Source organism: Salmo trutta, chromosome 5 (assembly GCF_901001165.1).
Source record: "Salmo trutta chromosome 5, fSalTru1.1, whole genome shotgun sequence".
Taxonomy (NCBI): Eukaryota; Metazoa; Chordata; class Actinopteri; order Salmoniformes; family Salmonidae; genus Salmo; species Salmo trutta.
The window spans coordinates 36,500,290-36,516,259 of NC_042961.1; positions in this window are offsets into that span (position 1 = coordinate 36,500,290).

The window sequence follows — 15,970 nt, forward strand, 5'->3', positions numbered from 1 at the left end:
AACACTTCAAACAAACAAGAAAATGAACGACAGCCAACAGTTCTGTCAGGTCACAAAATGTACAAAACAGAAAATAACTACCCACAAACCCCAAAGGAAAACAGGCTGCCTAAGTATGACTCCCAATCAGCGATAACGATGTACAGCTGTCCCTGATTGAGAGCCATACCAGGCCAAAACAAAGAAATACAAAGCATAGAAAAAAGGACATAGAATGCCCACCCAAATCACACCCTGACCAAACCTAAATAGAGACATAAAAAAGGCTCTCTCAGGTCAGGGCGTGACAATATGAGTGAATGTCAATGTATTTATGGACGTCTGTGTGTCTCATGAACATGTGTGCTCCTGTACATGCTCCCATGACGTTATGCATTTACCGACGTGGAAAATCCTAAAATCACTACTGCAAAAAAAAAGCCTTTGCATTTTCATGGTGCTGACAGATGCAAAGCTTGAGGCAGAAAGGTGAGCATCCATGCGGGCTTTCCTTGCTCTTGCTCTCCCTGGCACTGCTTAATACAGAACTCATGCTGTGTAGAATTGATGAGGTCCCCACATACAGGGAGGAGCAGAGGAAGAAGGGAAAGAAGAAGAGAGAAAAAAGTCAGGTGATATGAATCTCATCTCCTTGTCGAGCCGAGTCGCCTAGTAAGGTCAGGCAGTGTATATCACTTATGTAGTCCGAGGCATTCAAATCATTTTCAGACCTCAGGAAAGGCTAAATGTAGCCAATCTCATGTGATCCCCTGTTCCCCAAGCTGCAAGTAAAACAATTCCATAGTGGAGTAGATGATACTGTAGACGCTGGAGCCTTGTTACACATGAGGCAAGCTGGGGTTTTAATCCCATACATAAAAGTAACACCGGCCCGGTCGGAATGTGTGTGTGTGTGTGCGTGCGCATGCGTGCGTGCATGCGTGCGTGTCGGACGGAACGAGGCTGATACCAGGGTGTCACACCATGAAAGTACACATCAAAGCAATACTACTTGCTGGGCCAGTTTTGCATAATATTATGTAATTTGTAGAATACCCCTCAAGTGAATTATAGTATGAAGAAGGTCTTGTTAACTCTGTTTTCTTGGCCAAGTGTAAAACATACAATTATTTGATATCAATTAATGGATATTTTCTAATATAAATGTTTATAAAACTTCAAGGTAAAATCAAAAAGTCAATCAAATGACCTGTTCAATGTTGCAACCATCATGAAGACCAATATTCCTCACGATTGTGAAACTACAGTAACATATTTACCGCCAGTAATTGGGCACTGCATGAATGTCTTGCATTGACCTGGGCAGTAGGCATCATCCTGGCGAATAATCTAATCGTGACTTGGACCCATTCTTCACCATATGTGCATTAGTCAGCAACCAGGTGCTCTACTTTCCCTATGTGCCTCTATGCCATGTTGTGGGCTATCTGTTCAAAACAGCATGGGCAAAGTTAATAATGCCTTAATAATCTCCTGGGGAAGAGATTGCCCAGGGTCTGTGATGGAGGGGGTTATGATACTCTGCCTAATGGAGCCTGTATCCCTCCCTCCACATTCCTCCCCCTCCACTGCAATGAGAACTAATTTCAGCCATCCCTCTTTCCACCACCACCATGGTGGCTAATTGAGCTAATGGATGGCCAGTGGAAGAGAGATCATCTGTGATCATGTGACTAATGTCATCTGTGTGACCTAGGGCCCGATTCAATCAGATCTGCATTAGTATCGCGGAAGATCGGCATTAAAAGTTAAAGGTAATTTTTGATTGAGCTAACATATGCAGTGTTTACCATGAATGCAGTCTCCACAAACGTGTCATCTTTATCAACCCAGGACAGAGAGATGGAGGTGGTTAGGATAGGATGGTGTAGGCAATGGACAGCTCAGAACATTCCTCTCTGTTATGGTATGTATACATCTCTCATTAATCAAAACCTCCATCCAATGATTATGGATTGTTGGCAAATTGCTACAGATCAAGCACAGTATGTTCTTTATATACACTATATATACAAAAGTATGTGGACATCAATTCAAATTAGAGGGTTTGGCTATTTCAGCCACACCCGTTGCTGTCAGGCATTGCTGGAAAAAGTACCCAACTGTCATACTTGAGTAAAAGTAAAGATGTGACTGACCGCCTTGATTCTGTCTTATGTAGCAAAATTTGAAATTGTGTTTTTTACATTGGATAAAAGCAGAGACACAGAGCGACAAAATGGTATATCATACACTGCATTTGAGGAATAACAGGACAGTAACTCTGCAGTGAAAGTTGATATCATAATGGAAAATGACTCAAGTAAAATTGAAAGTCATCCAAAAAAATACTACTTCGGTAAAAGTGTAAACGAATTTTTTTGAAAATATACTTAATTATCAAAAGTAAAGGTAATTGCTAAAATATAGTTAATTATCAAAAGTAAAAGTATAAATCATTTCACATTCATTATATTAAGCAAACCAGAAGGCACAATTTTCTTGTTTTCTTTTTAATTTACGGATAGCCAGGGGCACACTCCAACAAGAATTTGTGTTTAGTGAGTCTTCCAGATAAGAGGCAGCAGGGATGACCAGGGGTGTCCTCTTGATGTGTGTAAACTGGACCATTTTCCTGTCCTGCTAAGCATTCGAAATGTAACGAGTACTTTTGGGTGTCAGGAAAAATGTATGAAGCAAAAAGTACATTTATTTCCTTAGGAATGTAGTGAAGTAAAAGTTGTGAAAAATAGAAATACTGAAGTATAGATACCCCCGAAAATTACTTAGAGTACTTTAAAGTATTTTATCTGAAGTACTTTACACCACTGCTGACAGGTGTATAAAATTGAGCACACAGCCATTCAATCTCCATGGACAAATATTGGCAGTAGAATGGCTTCACTGAAGAGCTCAGTGACTTTCAATGTGGCATTGTTATAGGATGCCACCTTTTCAACAAGTCAGTTCATCAAATTTCTGCCCTGCTAGAGCTGCCCCCGGGTCAAATGTAAGTACTGTTATTGTGAAGTAGAAACGTCGAGGAGCAACAACGGCTCAGCCGCGAAGTGGTAGGCCACACAAGCTCACAGAACGGGACCGCTGAGTGCTGAAGCACGTAGCGTCTGTCCTCGGTTGAAACACTCACTACTGAGTTCCAAACTGCCTCTGTAAGCAACGTCAGCAGAAGAACTGTTCATCAGGAGCTTCATGAAATGTGTTTCCATGGCCGAGCAGCCACACACAAGCCTAAGATCACCATGTGCAATGCCAAACGTTGCCAGGAGGGGTGTAAAGCTCGACGCCATTGAACTCTGGAGCAGTGGAAACGCGTTCTCTGGAGTGATGAATCTGGCAGTCCGACGGACAAATCTGGGTTTGATGCCAGGAGAACTCTACCTGCCCCAATACATAGTGCCAACTTTAAAGTTTGTTGGACGAGAAATACTATTCTGTGGCTGTTTTTCATGGTTCAGGATAGGCCCCTTAGTTCCAGGTAAGGGAAATCTTAACGCTATAGCATACAATGACATTCTAGACGATTCCATGCTTCCAACTTTGTGGCAACAGTTTAGGGAAGGCTCTTTCCTGTGTCACCATGACAATGCCCCGTGCATAAAGTGAGGTCCATACAGAAATGGTTTGTTGATATTGGTGTAGAAGAACTTGAATGACCTGCACAGATCCCTGACCTCAACCCTATTGAACACCTTTGGGATGAATTGGAACACCGCCTGCGAGCCAGGCCTAATCGCCCAACATCAGTGCTCGACCTCAGTAATTCTCTTGTGGCTGAATGGAAGCAAGTCCCCGCAGCAATGTTCCAACATCTAGTGGAAAGCCTTCCCAAAAGAGCAGAGGCTGTTATAGCAGCAGGGGGGACCAATTCCATATTAATGCCACATACCTTTGGTCATGTAGTGTAATTCCCCTATTGTTGATAATTTCTATTGATATCTACAGAAAAAGTATTTGATCCCCTGCTGATTTTGTACGTTTGCACACTGACAAAGAAAGGATCAGTCTATAATTTTAATGGTAGGTTTATTTGAACAGTGAGAGACAGAATAACAACAAAAATTTCCAGAAAAACGCATGTCAGAAATGTTATAAATGGATTTGCATTTTAATGAGGGAAATAAGTATTTGACCCCCTCTCAATCAGAAAGATTTCTGGCTCCCAGGTGTCTTTTATACAAGTAACGAGCTGAGATTAGGAGCACACTCTTAAAGGGAGTGCTCCTAACCACAGCTTGTTACCTGTAAAAAAGACACCTGTCCACAGAAGCAATCAATCAATCAGATTCCAAACTATCCACCATGGCCAAGACCAAAGAGCTCTCCAAGGATGTCAGGGACAAGATTGTAGACCTACACAAGGCTGGAATGGGCTACAAGACCATCGCCAAGCAGCTTGGTGAGAAGGTGACAACATTTGGTGCGATTATTCGCAAATAGAAGAAACACAAAATAACTGTCAATCTTCCTCGGCCTGGGGCTCCATGCAAGATCTCACCTCGTGGAGTTGCAATGATCATGAGAACGGTGAGGAATCAGCCCAGAACTACACGGGAGGATCTTGTCAATGATCTCAAGGCAGCTGGGACCATAGTCACCAAGAAAACAAAACACTACGCCATGAAGGACTGAAATCCTGCAGCGCCCGCACGGTCCCCCTGCTCAAGAATACATATACATGCCCGTCTGAAGTTTGCCAATGAACATCTGAATGATTCAGAGGACAACTGGTGAAAGTGTTGTGGTCAGATGAGACCAAAATGGAGCTCTTTGACATCAACTCAACTCGCCGTGTTTGGAGGAGGAGGAATGCTGCCTATGACCCCAAGAACACCATCTCCACCGTCAAACATGGAGGTGGAAACATTATGCTTTGGGGGGGGGGGGGGGGTTCTGCTAAGGGGACAGGACAACTTCACCGCATCAAAGGGACGATGGACGGGGCCATGTACCGTCAAATCTTGGGTGAGAACCTCCTTCCCTCAGCCAGGGCATTGAAAATGGGTCGTGGATGGGTATTCCAGCATGACAATGACCAAAAACACATGGCCAAGGCAACAAAGGAGTGGCTCAAGAAGAAGCACATTAAGGTCCTGGAGTGGCCTAGCCAGTCTCCAGACCTTAATCTCATAGAAAATCTGTGGAGGGAGCTGAAGGTTCGAGTTGCCAAACATCAGCCTCAAAACCTTAATGACTTGGAGAAGATCTGCAAAATCCCTCCTGAGATGTGTGCAAACCTGGTGGCCAACTACAAGAAACGTCTGACCTCTGTGATTGCCAACAAGGGTTTTGCCACCAAGTACTAAGTCATGTTTTGCAGAGGGGTCAAATACTTATTTCCCTCATTAAAATGCTAATCATTTTATAACATTTTTGACATGCGTTTTTCTGGATGTTTTTGTTGTTATTCTGTCTCTCTCTGTTCAAATAAACCTACAATTAAAATTATAGACTGATCATTTCTTTGTAAGTGGGCAAACGTACGAAATCAGCAGGGGATCAAATACTTTTTTCCACCACTGTATTATATACGTTCGAGCTCACATGTTGCCTTTCCCATCTCATCTGCATTGAAAGGTCACGTGATCGGCTGTGCGCTAGTTACCTGTCATTGTGGGTAATATATAATGTGGCGTTAAAGCACCCTGAGAGCCTCCTGGGAAATAGCTGGTAACCCTCCCACCCTGCCTCACACCTGTCATACCTGACCCCACCCTTTCAGCCGCACCATTTGACACAGAGAGAGCTGTCCATTGTCGGATAAGATCAATTGCAAAACGATTAATGGGTGGGATTGGCGTTTTCATTGGATGAAAGGCTTGTGTCAGGAATGCACAACACCCACACACAGGCATTCATGCGCTTACACACACATGCACATACACACAAATCCATTGAGAAAGTAAGTGTTGAAACATTTCTCGGATTCAAAGATAACTTCCTTCAGTGAGTGAAGTCTATTACTGTGTGTGTATGTGTTTGACTTTTCCCCTGAGTGTGTTACAGTTTGTGTGTCTGTCCTCGCTGTGAATGCAATAAAATGAAGCCATAATGACATCATCCTTGGGGGTGTGATAGCCAGTGAAATAAACTGTGATAGAATTTATATCATCACAATTAAATCAAAGTTATTGCAGGAGTTTTCTTCTGAAGTTCTTTATTTGTTCATTCCAGAACACATAAAAGTTGGCTTTCAATCTCTCAGTGCATCGGAAAAATAAATACGAAATAAAATCAATTTACAAAACTAACTCCTTTTCCTTGGATACCATTTCCTCCTTGGATGTAGCATAAAAATAAACATTTTAAGACAAAACATTTTAGGGGATATTATATTGTAATTCTTATACAGGTTATGGAAGAATTCAGCTCACTGATAATATTCTGGGTCGTTAGTTTGCTCCATTGGGTTTTAATGGGAGTGAAATTCATTTCTAAATGTCGTCCTCTCTTTGCACTGTGAGAGGTGATCAATGATGTCATTAATTAGCTTTCATACTCTGGCTTTGGGTACTGGCTCTTCTTGCTTTGATCTCTCTCTCTCAACCCCTAGCTGTCTCTCTACCGCTCTCCTCTTTTTTAAAGACCAACACCTTCCAAGGCCACCGCCTCCATGCCTTTTAGGGTTCTGATACTACTGTACCTTTCCTTGTCTTGATCTTCCTCCATGTCCCATGTTATCTCTGCCCTGGTTGGTCCAGGAACATGACAGGAACCTCCTTCCTGCTTATCACATTGCCCCCCCCCCCACACACACACACTACACCATGAATCTCACAAAAGAACCTGACTGGAGGTTGCATACTGTAGGGCAATCTCTCTATTCTAGAACCGAGTTGAGTCCCAGACTCACGTGTCACGACTTCTGCCGAAGTCGATGCCCCTCCTTGCTCGGGTGGTGCTCGGCGGTTGATGTCACCGGTCTTCTAGCCATCATTGATCAGTTTTTCATTTTCCATTGGTTTTGTCTTGTCTTCCTACACACCTGGTTCCAATCCCATGGTTTCTCCTGCGCTTGACTTCCCTGCCACCTACAAACACTATTACGACAGAATCACCGACCAAAATATTGAAGTCAGCAGGAGAAGATACCCCGGACAGGGAGGTGGAGGAGCGCATCCAGGAGAATGCGGAGAAGCTACACCATCTGTGCGCAGCCATGGATCGCGTTGTCCAGAATATGGACCGCTGGGAGAGACAGGGAATTCATCCAGCGCCTCCACCAGCCCAACCAGGGTCTATCCGGAGCGCCCCTTGTCAACCTGAACCCGGTGACATCTGTCTAGCCATGCCTCAGGGTTACGACGGAAGTGACGCCAACTGCCAGGGTTTCCTAATCCAATTAGAACTTTATCTGGCCACGGTCCACCCATTTCCAACTGACCGTGAGAAGAGTTTCGCCCTCGTCTCGTGCCTCACCAGGAGAGCCCTGGAGTGGGCCAGCGCTGTGTGTGGAGAAGGAGATGCGGCGTTGGACCATTATGAGGAGTTCACCCGCCATTTTCGGGCAGCTTTCGCCCACCCACCCAAAGGTAGAGCGGTGGGTGAGCGCCTCTACCATCTGAGGCAGGAGACGAGGAGCGTCCAGGATTTTGCCCTTGAGTTCAGGACCCTGGCAGCCGGTACGGGATGGAATCACAGGGCCCTGATCGACCATTAACCTGTTGGGGCTAGGGGGCAGTATTTTCACGGCTGGATAAAAAAACGTACCTGATTTAATCTGGTTACTAATCCTATCCAGTAACTAGAATATGCATATACTTATTATATATGGATAGAAAACACCCTAAAGTTTCTAAAACTGTTTGAATGGTGTCTGTGAGTATAACAGAACTCATTTGGCAGGCAAAACCCTGAGACAGATTCTGACAGGAAGTGGATACCTGATGTGTTGAATTGCCTTTAAGCCTATGCCATTGAAACACACAGGGGCTGATTAATGTTTTGGCACTTCCTATTGCTTCCACTAGATGTCACCAGCCTTTACAAAGTGTTTTGAGTCTTCTACTGTGAGATCTGACCGAACAAGAGCCATGGAACGGTGATGGCCCATTAGACACCTGGCGTGCGAGTTCATGTTGGGTACTCTCGTTCCAATACGTTTTAAAAGAGAACGCAATCGTCCGCCTTGAATTTTATTCATGTTCTGGTTAAAAAAGGCACTAATGATTTATGCTATACAACGTTTGACATGTTTGAACGAACGTAAATATATTTTTTCCCCTCGTTCATGAAGTGAAGTCCGGCTGGCTTAGATCATGTGCTAACAACACGGAGCTTTTTGGACATAAATTATGAGCTTTTTTGAACAAAACTACATTCGTTATGGACCTGGGATTCCTGGAAGTGACATCTGATGAAAAGAATCAAAGGTAATGGATTATTTACATAGTATTTTCGATTTTAGATCTCTCCAACATGGCGGTTAGTCTGTATCGCAAAGCGTATTTTTCTGGGCGCAGTGCTCAGATTATTGCAAAGTGTGATTTCCCAGTAAGGTTATTTTTAAATCTGGCAAGTCGATTGCGTTCAAGAGATGTAAATCTATAATTCTTTGAATGACAATATAATATTTTACCAATGTTTTCTAATATTAATTATTTAATTTGTTGTGCTGACTTGACTGCCGGTTATTGGAGGGAAACGATTTCCTGAACATCAACGCCATAGTAAAACGCTGTTTTTGGATATAAATATGAACTTGATAGAACTAAAAATGCATGCATTGTCTAACATAATGTCCTAGGAGTGTCATCTGATGGAGATTGTAAAAGGTTAGTGCATATTTTTAGCTGATTTTATGGTTTTGGTGACGCCTGTGTTTGAATTGACAATACATTACACACAGCTATTGTCAATGTACTCTCCTAATATAATCTAACTTTATGCTTTCGCCGTAAAACATTTTTGAAATCGGACAACGTGGTTAGATTAACGTTCTGGGAACCTGGTCTTTAAGAACACAAAACGGGTGAAAAACATGGCCCACCTTGCCTGGCAAGGAATAAGTCTCCTCGCCTCCCGGATGTACTCCAGATTGCGGTGGTCAGTCCAGATGACAAAGGGGTGTTTAGCTCCCTCAAGCCAATGTCTCCACACCTTCCAAGCCTTGACGACAGCCAACAGCTCCCGGTCCCCCACATCATAGTTTCGCTCCGCCGGGCTGAGCTTCTTAGAAAAGAAGGCACAGGGGCGGAGCTTAGATGGCGTACCCGAATGCTGAGAGAACACGACTCCTATCCCAGCCTCAGACGCATCCACCTCCACTATGAATTGCAAAGACAGATCTGGATGAGCCAACACAGGAACCGAGGTAAACAGAGCCTTCAGGTTACTAAAGGCCCTGTCCGCCCCAACCGACCACTGCAAACGCACCGGACCCCCCTTCAACAGTGAGGTAATTGGAGCAGCTACCTTGACAAAACCCCGGATAAATCTCTGGTAGTAATTGGCAAACCCTAAAAATCGCTGCACCTCCTTCAGTGTGGTTGGAGTTGGCGAATTACGCAATGCTGCAATGCGGTCACTCTCCATCTCCACTCCTGACATGGATAGGTGATACCCTAAGAAGGAGACGTACTGTTGAAAGAACAGACATTTCTCAGCCATGACATACAGGTCATGCTCCAACAGGCGACCAAGCACTCTGCGCACCAGGGACACATGCTCGGCACGTGTAGCGGAGTATATCAGAATGTCATCGATATACACCACTACACTCTGCCCATGCAGGTCCCTGAAAATCTTGTCTACAAAAGATTGGAAGACTGATGGAGCATTCTTCAACCTGTAAGGCATGACAAGGTACACATAATGCCCTGAGGTGGTACTAAATGCTGTCTTCCACTCGTCTCCATCTCGGATACGCACCAGGTTGTACGCACTCCTGAGATCCAGTTAAGTGAAGAAGCACGCCCCATGCATGAACTCAATCGCCGTGACGATTAGAGGTAGCGGGTAACTGTACCCCACCGTGATTTTATTAAGACCTCGATAATCAATGCACAGGCGCAGACCTCCATCCTTCTTCTTCACAAAAAAGAAACTCGAGGAGACGGGTGAAATGTAGGACCTAATGTACCCCTGACGCAGGGATTCGGAGATATATGTCTCCATAGCCACCGTCTCCGCTTGCGACAGGGGATACACGTGACTCTTGGGAAGTGCAGCATCTACCATGAGATTTATCGCACAATCCCCCTGTCGATTGGGTGGTAATTGAGTCGCCTTCCTTTTACAGAAGGCGAGAGCCAAATCGGCATATTCGGGGGGAATGCGCACAGTGGAGACCTGGTCTGGATTTTCCACCGTAGTAGCACCAACGGAAACCCCTACACACCTACCTGAGCACTCTCGTGACCACCCCGTGAGAGCCCTCTGTGGCCAAGAAAAAGTGGGGTTATGACTAGTTAACCAAGGTAGGCCCAGCACCACGGGATACGAAGGAGTGTCAATAAGGAAAATATTTTTTTTTTTACTTGTGACACCCTGCGTCACCATACCCAAAGGAGCTGTCCTTGATCAACCCTGACCCTAATGGTCAACTATCTAAGGTGTGAACTGGGAAAGGCACATCCACAGGTACAATGGGGATCCATAAACTATGAGCAAAAGCTTGATCAATGAAATTCCCAGCCGTGCCTGAATCTACTAGCGCCTTATGCTGAGAACGCGGGGAAAATTCAGGAAAAGTAACAGACACAAATATATGTGCTACAGAGGGCTCTGGATGAGAATGGTGCCTACTCACCTGGAGTGGCACCAGAGCGCCCTGCCTGCTACCTCGATTCCCAGAGGAACCTACCCGGCACCGACCAGCAGTGTGACCTCTGTGGCCACCGATGGTGCACGAGCGGGAACCCCCTCCAGTCTCCCTGTGCACCCTCCCTCCCAGTTCCATGGGTTGAGGAGAGGGGGTGCAGGAGGATGGAACCACCAGACCCCGATCTGGACGTCCGCGAGCAGCCAGCAGGTTGTCCAGCCGGATGGACAGATCCACCAGCTGGTTGAAGGTGAGGGTGGTGTCTCTGCAGGCCAGCTCCCGACGGACGTCCTCACGCAGACTGCAGCGTTAACCTCTTGGGGCTATTTGGGACGCTAGCGTGCCACCCGTGGCGCACCCTATCAACAGCAGGTGCATTTTTGAAACCAAATAAATGTCAAAATTCAAATTTTTCAAACATACAACTATCTTACACCCTTTGAAAGATAAACATCTCCTTAACTTCTTTGGGCTATGTGGGATGTTAGCGTGCCACCTGTGGCGCACCCTATCAACAGCAGGTGCATTTCAAGAGCGGCAAATTTGAAACCAAATAAATGTCAAAATTCAAGTTTTTCAAACATACAACTATCTGGCACCCTTTGAAAGATAAACATCTCCTTAATCTAACCACGTTTTCCGATTTCAAAAAGGTTTTACGGCGAAAGCATAAAGTTAGGTTATGTTAGGAGAGTACATTGACAATAGCTGTGTGTAGTGTATTGTCAATTCAAAGACAGGCGTCACCAAAACCATAAAATCAGCTAAAATTATGCACTAACCTTTTACAATCTCCATCAGATGACACTCCTAGGACATTATGTTAGACAATGCATGCATTTTTAGTTCTATCAAGTTCATATTTATATCTAAAAACAGTGTTTTACTATGGCGTTGATGTTCAGGAAATCGTTTCCCTCCAATACCGGCAGTCAAGTCATCACAACAAAATAATTAATTAATATTAGAAAACATTGGTAAAATATTATATTGTCATTCAAAGAATTATAGATTTACATCTCTTGAACGCAATGGACTTGCCAGATTTAAAATTAACCTTACTGGGAAATCACACTTTGCAATAATCTGAGCACTGCGCCCAGAAAAATACGCATTGCGATACAGACTAACCGCCAGGTTGGAGAGATCTAAAATCGAAAATACTATGTAAATAATCCATTACCTTTGATTCTCTTCATCAGATGTCACTTTCAAAGAATCCCAGGTCCATAACGAATGTAGTTTTGTTCAAAAAAGCTCATCATTTATGTCCCAGAACCTCCGTGTTGTAGCACATGATCTAAGCCAGCCGGACTTCACTTCATGAACGAGGGGAAAAAATATATTTACGTTCGTTCAAACATGTCAAACGTTGTACAGCATAAATCATTAGTGCCTTTTTTAACCAGAACATGAATAAAATTCAAGGCGGACGATTGCGTTCTCTTTTAAAACGTATTGGAACGAGAGTACCCAACATGAACTCGCACGCCAGGTGTCTAATGGGCCATCACCGTTCCATGGCTCTTGTTCGGTCAGATCTCACAGTAGAAGACTCAAAACACTTTGTAAAGGCTGGTGACATCTAGTGGAAGCAATAGGAAGTGCCAAAACATTAATCAGCCCCTGTGTGTTTCAATGGCATAGGCTTAAAGGCAATTCAACACATCAGGTATCCACTTCCTGTCAGAATCTGTCTCAGGGTTTTGCCTGCCAAATGAGTTCTGTTATACTCACAGACACCATTCAAACAGTTTTAGAAACTTTAGGGTGTTTTCTATCCATATATAATAAGTATATGCATATTCTAGTTACTGGGTAGGTGTAGGAGGCAATTAAAAATGGGCACATATTTTTTCCAAAATTCTCAATGCTGCCCCCTAGCCCGTAGAGGTTAAGGCAGACGCATTGTCCCAGCTGTATGACACAGAGGATCGGTCCATGGATCCCACTCCCATAATTCCAGCCTCTTGTTTGGTGGCACCGGTAGTGTGGGAGCTGGACGCGGACATTGAGCGGGCATCACATGCAGCCCGTTCCCCCTGAGTGTCCAGCTGGGCGTCTGTACGTTCCGTCTGTTGTCCGCGACCGATTGATCTACTGGGCTCACACGTCACCCTCCTCTGGTCATCCTGGGATTGATCGGACGATGCGCTGTCTTAGTGGGAGGTACTGGTGGCCCACTTTAGCTAAGGACGTGAGGGTTTATGTTTCCTCCTGCTCAGTGTGCGCTCAGTGTAAGGCTCCTAGGCACCTACCCAGAGGTAAGTTACAACCCTTACCCGTTCCACAATGGCCGTGGTCGCACTTGTCGGTGGATTTCATAACCGATCTTCCACCTTCACAAGGTAACACCACGATCCTGGTCGTTGTGGATCGTTTTTCTAAGTCCTGTCGTCTCCTCCCTTTGCCCGGTCTCCCTACGGCCCTACAAACGGCGGAGGCTCTGTTAACACACGTCTTTCGGCACTATGGGGTGCCTGAGGATATAGTGTCTGATCGGGGTCCCCAGTTCACTTCAAGGATCTGGAAGGCATTCATGGAACGTCTGGGGGTCTTCTTCAGCCTTACCTCGGGTTTTCACCCTGAGAGTTACGGGCAGGTGGAGAGAGTTAACCAGGATGTGGGTAGCTTTCTGAGATCTTATTGCCAGGACCGGCCGGGGAAGTGGGCGGAGTTCGTGCCCTGGGCAGAGATGGCTCAGAACTCACTCCGCCACTCCTCCACTAACCTCTCTCCCTTTCAGTGTGTGTTGGGTTATCAGCCGGTTCTGGCCCCTTGGCATCAGAGTCAGACCGAGGCTCCTGTGGTGGACGACTGGTTCCGGCGCGTGGAGGAAACCTGGGATGCCGCTCATGTCCGCCTTCAGCGCACCGTATGGCGCCAGAAAGTTGGCGCAGACCGTCACCGCAGTGAGGCCCCGGTGTTTGCACCAGGGGACAGGGTCTGGCTCTCGACCAGAAACCTGTTCCTCCACCTGCCCTGCCGGAAGCTGGGTCTGCGGTTTGTGGGGCCGTTTAAAGTCCTGAGGAGAGTGAACGAGGTATGTTATAGGTTAAAGCTTCCGCCCCATTACCGCATTAACTCCTCGTTCCATGCGTCTCTCCTCAGGCCGGTGGTGGCTGGCCCGCTCCAGGAGGCTGAGGTGCGGGAGCTTCCTCCGCCCCCTCTGGACATTGAGGGGGCCCCGGCGTACTCCGTTCGATCCACCCTGGATTCTAGACGTCGGGCAAGGGACCTTCGGTACCTCGTGGACTGGGAGGGGTACGGTCCGGAGGAGAGATGCTGGGTTCCGGTGGAGGATGTGTTAGATCCTTCCCTGCTGCGAGAGCTCCATCCGGATCGCCCTGCACCTCGTCATCCGGGTCATCCCCGAGGCCGGTGTCGACGCGCTGCTGGAGCCACGCGTCGGGGGGGGGGTTACTGTCACGACTTCTGCTGAAGTCGATGCCCCTCCTTGTTCGGGTGGTGCTCGGCGGTCGACGTCATCGGTCTTCTAGCCATCATTTATCAGTTTTTCATTTTCCATTGGTTTTGTCTTGTCTTTCTACACACCTGGTTCCAATCCCATTCATTACATGTTGTGTATTTAACCCTCTTTTTTCCCTCATGTCCTTGTCGGTGAATGTTTGTGAGTTATGTATGCGTGTATTTTGTATCGGTGTGCGACGGGTTATTTTTACCCATGTTATTTGTGTACCTTGGTTTTAGAGTTAGTTTTTTTGTTAATTAAAATACTACAGTTTAACCAAGTTGGTTTCTCCTGTGTCTGACTTCCCTGCCACCTACAAACACGACTATGACATCACGCAAGTAAACAGGAAATCAGTGTGTTAGATACATGGATGTGGAAGAACTAAATAAGCTCTGTTTTATATGCTACTGGTGTAAAAAAAATATAGAATGCCTGATTACCAATGGATTTACCTAATTGATCACCATGGAAATAACCAATTCTAAGGATGTGGCATCTTGAAATCTTGTTATTCAAACAGTAGAGCGAAAAACATAATATTTTGTATGTGTACAGCACAACATGTCAGTTGTGAACAGCTTCACGATGAGCTTGAATGGTATTATTTTTCTGTAACTATGGTTTCGCAAACTATAACACCATACATTATGCATGGAATTGTTCATATTCAAAGCCCTGCTTAATTCATAGAAATAGTCTTCCACAACAATTCCTTGAAATGCATTGCTTAAACATTAATTACATTCACATTCATTCTAATTTGTCTTAATTTCCCTTTCCCAGGATAGAAAATGTATATTTTTCTGCTGATTATTCCATGCTTGCCACAGAGAGTAATATAAATGCAATTAGAATTTCAACATAATTTAAATCAAATTTGTCCTGTATTCATTTGATCACAGAAACAACATTTTTGGGAAATATATTATTTGAAAAGGGATCAAGAATAAAAAAATACAGAGAGACAGATACGTTTTTTCAGAAAGGGGAAATCAGACACAACAATGCACAGAGCAACTCTATGTGAGTTCTATGAGTAGTCACACTGAGCATAAACCCCACAGAACATATAACACAGCTATAATGCAAACACTTTTTATCACACCACTCTCTTATGTTGGAAAGCACCATTGTGGGAGTTGAGAGAGAAAAAGTTTTCCAAATTATTGAACTTTGGAGATGTAACTTTACGGAGCATTATAGTTTTCTATTAAGACACCATTGGTGTTGGGGTTGGTGCTAATCAGAGCGTAGGGAACTGAGCAGAATGGATCCTTAATTACCTGGCCTGTGGTCGCCTCATACATCACCCAGACATATGGGCCAGATAGCACACGCACACGCGCACACACACACACACACACACACACACACACACACACACACACACACACACACACACACACACACACACACACACACACACACACACACACACACACACACACACACACACACACACACACACACACACACACACACACACACACACACACAGATGGGCACACACTGGCAGACACAGACCAGCAGACCCACACACACAAAAACACACTCAGACACACTCATACAAAGGTCAGTGTTTCACTCTATTATAACATTAAACTTTTCCCTTGAAGTTATGTATGCATTGTAACAGTGCACTAGTATGTAACAGTGCACTAGTATGTATACAGTATATAACAAAAAATATACTACTACTACTACTACTACTAATAATAATAATAATAACAATAATA